At 47.6% G+C, this 6391-nt stretch overlaps 1 protein-coding gene across 1 annotated transcript in view; it reads right to left on the bottom strand.

Moving 5' to 3' along the window:
• The window catches only part of KCNA6 (potassium voltage-gated channel, shaker-related subfamily, member 6), a 10036-nt gene that overhangs the window by 2369 nt on the left and 1276 nt on the right, over positions 1-6391 (bottom strand). The window lies entirely within an intron of this gene.

Consider the following 6391-nt stretch of genomic DNA (forward strand, 5'->3'; position numbering starts at 1 on the left):
CAGTCAAAAACCCTGACGGGGACTGGCAAATACCCCGGGCTCCGAGCTCGGCCGTGGGACCCCGGAGAGCTCGGCCGTGGGACCCGGGAGAGCTCGGCGGCGTTTGACCGCAGGCTGCGGTTGACCTTGAGCCACGGTTGCCCGCGGCTCGCCGGCCTCCCTTTTGAAAAGTCATTGCCATGCTGCAAAGCGCAACAGTGGCATCGGACCGTCCCCAGGTGGAGACAACCTGTCACCCGGTGAACAGTGCAGCTGGGGAAAGAAAGACACGGGTGAATACAGCTTCTCTCCTCTCGGTTGGGGTGGATGGAGTTTGCCCCTTCTCCCGGGTACCAAACAGGTGAGCTTGCTCATTCTTCTGTTTCCCACCGCACAGGCAGCGCTCAGTCTCCCTGGGAGCCAAAACGGCGTTTGGCAGGCAGTCGGACCGCCAGCTCTTTTGGCTTTAGAAACCTGTGGCTTCCTCCATCCCTGTCACGCTTGGCATCTGAAAGCATAGAGAAACTCACGACAGTGTACTTTCTCCCTCCGAAATTGGGGCTAACAGGTGAGGCTGCTTCCGTCCTTCCCAGGACAAAAGTCTGTCTTTCCCTTGAAAGCCCTTTGTCAGCGCTAAATATTATTAACCAGGCTTTTATCATCGTAGTATCTGCTGCCTTTGCTGGCTGCGAGCCACATGCTTAGCCTACGCTATCTCTTAGCAGCACAGATCTAGAAGAAAACATTCCCCTCTTTACCCCTCCTCCCAATTCCTCTCTAACTAGTTGGCAATATTCAGTTACTTCAGGCTCTGGACATTTAGACCGGCTGACTATGGCTGCCTTGTTCGGCTCTGTCCTCAGGAAGGAGGTGAATGTGATTTAAATATCGCTTAATCCTTTTTCCTTTCTCACTCATTAGCATTGAAGATGGCTGTTGCAAAAGGAAGCATATTTTTTTTCATTTATATGAAGATGGCTGTTGCACAAGGAAGCATGTTTTTCTTTCATATTATACGTAATTAGGGTATGGCAACCAGATGAAAAATGCTTTGCTGGAGAATATACCTTTTCTTTTAAAAAAATGAATCAATGTTTACCTTTGTAATAGTAAAATGCTTCTTGCTGAGATTCTTTTTTTCAGCTATTACAATGAATTATTCATTCACAGGATTATTTGAATCATAATTATGATGTATTCATTCATATGGTTAACTATTGAGAAACCCTTTAAAAACAGCTTTTGGGAGGGACAGAAAAGCTCCTGAGGTTTGCAAGAGGAGACAGGGCATGTCTACATTGCAATCACTGCTGTGATTGAGCTCATCCTGTGCTGGGTTTAAACGAGCAAGCTTCAAGCAGCATAGCAGAGACAGCGTGGAGCTCCACAACGGTTTGCAGGACGATTTTCCAGCCCACGCAGACATTTCATGCTGCCACAGCTCTGGTCTTCACGTTACCTGAGCTAGCAGTGTTACAGACAGCTGAGGTGCCTCCACGCTAGCTGCAGTCCCATCCAGCCACGTCTACCAGCTCCGCTCACCTCCTACCACAGTCCAGCTCTGAGCAGGCAACAAGGCTGCTCTATACCTCCCGGTTCTCGCTCCTGAAAGCCCTTAAGAAGTCACTGTATTTCCCTCTGTGTATTTACGCTGCACCTCAGACTCGGTATTAAACCCATAAGCCTTTGCAATGTGCAACTAAACTCTTTTTAGCACACAGCCTGTTCCCAAACTGATCTGCACCACACTGCCTGTGCAGCCGCACCCCTCACTTCTATATTAAGAGGCGATGCCAGCTGCCACCATTCAGCCTCCGTGCAGATCTTGCTGGGCCAGCATCTTGCAATGGTGCACAATTTGCAAAGCTGGAGAAGAACAGTAAGGGAGACCCAAAGATGTCGGGGAGGGGCAAGAGGCAAACCCCGAAGCAGCACTCCAGAAAACCACACAGCAGTACCATAACGCTCTCTGCAGAGTGATTTGGCTGCTAGATCTGAAGCCAACACCACCAAACCAGTGCCCCACCTAAAGGTGCCACTAAGCTTCTCTTTGAGGTAGTGGCTGTGTTCACATCTCCAAGCTCAGGTATGGTGTGTTGCTATGGTTCAAGATTTTAGGATGACCACATCCTCCCCCAGGCTATATCGGTCACTAATGCCGTGGTACACAAATACCCTTCATAAATACATGGGAAAAATTGTTGCTGACTCTAGCGCAGCAGGACATTCTGATTCTGGGCTCTCATCCTACTCCAGAAGCTGGAGGGACATTGCCCCCCCCCAAGCCTGGCCCTTACAGCCACCTCTCAATCTGCGGCGCAGCAGTTCAGCTTCAATAAGCCAAACAGTTCCTTGGATGTCTTATGCACCCCCTGAATGTGGGTCAGTATACTGGGTAACGCTACCACCCTTTGGACTCCCTTTAGCTCCCTTTCACTGGATTTGATGCGCTCAGCACTGCAGCTGCCGCAAAATTATGGGTATGTAGCATTTTCTCAGGAAAGCCAATCTCGGAGTCCCTTAAGGTAAGCACTCCAAAAGTAAGGTACCCCAAGTGGGTATCTAGATCTGCATCTAGCGCATGCAGGACTTCTTATCCACTTTCTTCCTTTCTGGGTTTCCCAGTCACCCCATCTTCTCCTGAACTTTCCAATTCTCTCCTCCGTGGCTCCTGTGCTACTCCTGTCTCCTGCTTCCTACATTCAGGTACTTTTCCCAGTTACGGAGCACCTCCTCCCTCTCACCCTACTAGTTTTTTCACTTACTTGCCAGCCAGTATCAAAGTCAGTATACTTTTCATGTCCCTTTTCCAAAAATCCTGTTGGGACTGGACCCTGCCCAGTAAGCACGGAAGATGGTGGCTGACTGCGTGGCTCACTAGAAGGGGACACTGGGCAACCAGGAGAACAGCTCGCCATGCTTCACTCATGTGACCTCTTGTAATACTCATCTATAGCAGATGAAGAGACCAGAAGAAAACCAAACAGTCCTTCATACCTGCTGTAACTTCAGTGAGCTATGGACCTCTGAAATCTTGCTTCAACACCTTAACATGCAGCCTAGGAGGTACAACATAACCTCCCACAGGCTTGAGGCCCTGAGGTAGAATTCATCTCCCAGGAGCCGAAATATTCCACATGTAAAACAAATCCCAATGGTCTAAAAAGAGCAATAGCCAGGGAAATTAAAAAAAAAAAAAAGTAATGTAATAGCTGGCAGAGCATCCACATTTGAAATGGTCATTTACATTTATGCACAGTACCAATTACAGCCAACTTCATACCTCCCTACTTACTCAGAGTCATAAATCTATAAATGAGACTGCCAAACAGGAGAGGAAAGCAGAATTAGCTTATGCCCTGAAGCTGTTAGCCATACCGCTCAGAAACAGGAGTTCTCCTGTTTTGTTCTCTTACCAGAAACCAGGAACAAACCTATCTGTTTATTAACATCCTTGCAGTCATCAGAGCAGCAAACTGATATGGCATCAAATGCTAATGGCCAAATTCTTTAGTGCCTTCAGCCTCTTTATCCTAGTCTGAGTGAAGGTGCGGGTCTGAACCATTACTCTCTTCATCTGGCAGAATGCTAGACACTCTTATGCTAGGAAAGAGGAGTGACTTCACTGAAGACGGGAAATGAAACATTGGCTTTCGTATTAATGTAACACAGTAAGAGGGAAGAAAATATATGAAGAAGTCTCAATTTGTGTAACTGCAGATCTCAAAGCATCAGGTGGCAACAGGGTGAATAGGGTTTGGGCATCTAGCAATACCCATGTATCCATCACACTGCAGTTTCCACCGTTGCTACAATGGGCAGTGATAAGACTTCCCAGTTTTCCCAAGATAGAAGCAACCCTGACTATTTTCTGATAGGAAAGCATCCATCCTAGTTCTCTGAGCTGCTGACTCCTTTCATTCTTCGATATAAAGTTCCCTCCTCTCCCCATTAGTTACACATTTGAAGAAAAGCCAGCAAACTCAGTGGAGATGTTATTATAGAGATACAACATCACCCCCAGCACGATGAATTCACCTGTGTGCACACACACACGTATTGACACATGCACACTTGAATGAACTGCCTCCCTGTACCGTTAAGATCACAGCTGTAATTTCATAACAAAGCAGTGCAGAGGTTCCAATGCTTTCACATTTACAAAATACTCCAAAGGCTATCTCTACGCAATGCTTTGAATAGGATGCTTGTCCCATCGTTAGCTGATGGAGGAAGAATTACACTTCCATGATAAGCTGAAGATGACAGTCTCATTCACTGTATCACCCAGGACTATTTCTGGAGCACTACCTTTTCTGTGCCTTGAATGAGGACACGTTCTTGTACTAGCAAAAATATACCATCATGTAAATAAAAATTGCCACAACACTGGAATAAAGGGAGAAGGGGAAGGGAAATCAGGTTGTACCAGAAACTTTCATACAAGCATTTCCTAGCTTCATGCAAACATGAAGTGTCTTTAATGCTGTGTTTGTCTTGCACTTTTAAAAATCTAAAACTGAAAATAAATTCCCCAAACTTTTATCCTACAGATGGTGACTTTAAAATGTCTTTTAAACCTCTATTTCCAAATCCCTTAAGTATTTTCCATGTAAACCTTTTTTTTTCTTAGATGCCCTTCACAGAGAGACCCCTTAGAGGTATTTCAGGGACTCCAGGGCTCTGTTTGTCACAGGATGAAAAACATGCTGGCCTGCCAGACGGTCGCAATCTTTAGGCTCACAACACAACTCTATGGTGTGTAGGAAATGAATGAGTGGGGACAGAAGATAACAACAGTATGCAGACCCACCAACAGAAAAAAGATGGAGGGTTTCACAACTATTTGCTAGGCAGCTTAGAATTACTGAGAAGTACAAACACTATGTCCAGCTTCAGATTCTGCAGTGTCAGACACAATTTTTTTGAGATGTCTGTCCACCCTTCAGCTGGATTTTGTCCGCTTTTGGTTCTGTTCAACCCCTTTTGCTCCTGCACTCTGCCATTCAGTTTCCATCCCTTAATTTATTTCTATCCTACAGTCCCTGAGCTGGTCCCAGATGTTTATTCTGACAACCTGTGCCTTGGCTCCTGCCCATGTCCCATCCTCCTGTTCCCACCTTCTATCCTGTCCCAGCCCTTTCAGTTCACTCTTCTATCCAGTCCCTTCTGCTCCTAATCCTTCTGTCTAAGTTTGGCTCAGTTCCCCAAATCCCAAATATTTCACAGAGCCCACCTTCCATGCAAGAGAAGGACATTATTTCAAAAATGACAACCAATTCTTTAAAATCCTGCTGTGGCATTTGATATGTCTGCATTTGTGTGCAAGTGATATTTACAGCCCTCCTAGTTCTTCCAGTTGCACAGTGAGGAAAATTATTTCAGCCCAGGTACAGAAAGCCCTTGCTAGGAGTCCTGGCTAAGATCAGATTGCACATGCTGCCAGCGGCACCGCTAATGATTTTTAGCTGGTGGTGTTCACAACGGAAAATTTTATAGTAGACTTGTGTTTGCATGCATATAATGCAATGCAGGTTTGAGAGAGCAGCATCATACAAAACACCACCACTGTCAGTTATTCATTATCAAGCTAATATTAACAAAGTGAGAATATGTAGCTGTACGTTGGAAAAGAGAAATAAGTGACATTACCTTGTAAGGGATCCTGTAACTTTCTCCTAAGTGGTCCAGTTAATGATCCTTGTACCCAGTGCCTTGTACCCAATGTATGTGGAAGGAGAAAGCATCTGCTTCATTAAGGTAATCCAGTCAAGGACCCTTTCAATGCAAAGGTGATTGATAATAAAGGGGAAGAGAGAAAGAAAACCACACAGAGACACAAGTCTGATATAGAAAAGGGATAATGGAGGCAACGGCAAAGACCAGAAGTCTTCAGCCACAGACTGACGGGCCATTAAGAAACTCCAGGCGCAGCTTTGGAGAGGGACACCCTGGGCTTTGTAACGGCTGAGAAGGGGCCAACAAGAGGAACAGGAGGAGTTGGGAGGTTCGAGGGGGGGCTGTGGGACTCTGCAGAACTTGTTGAGGAAAGTTTAGGGCAAGGGGCGACCAGGGAGGAGAGGGTCTAACGAGGTGTGGGTCGTGTGTGAGCAGTTGCCGACGGCGGGTCCGCGCTCGCCTGACCCAGCCCTGCCGCTGCCCACCGCGGTCCGTCCCGGTTCTCCTCAAGCCCTTCCCTCGCCGTCTGTCCCTGCGGTCTCGCCCCCCGCCCCGTGTGTGCCAGCGCTGTAAGGACGAGGTGCCGGCAACCGGGGGCACCCTGCGAGGGGACACGGTGCCGGCTCTGGAGCGGGGTGCTGGACCCCAGGCGGTGGTGCCAGGGTGCTGGGGTGGCTGACGGGCTCAGCCCAGCCCCGGGGTCGGCACCAGTGGGGGGGGGTGTGTCCCGGGT

This window comes from Haliaeetus leucocephalus, unplaced genomic scaffold (assembly GCF_000737465.1).
Source record: "Haliaeetus leucocephalus isolate CR32 unplaced genomic scaffold, Haliaeetus_leucocephalus-4.0 Scaffold473, whole genome shotgun sequence".
NCBI lineage: Eukaryota > Metazoa > Chordata > Aves > Accipitriformes > Accipitridae > Haliaeetus > Haliaeetus leucocephalus.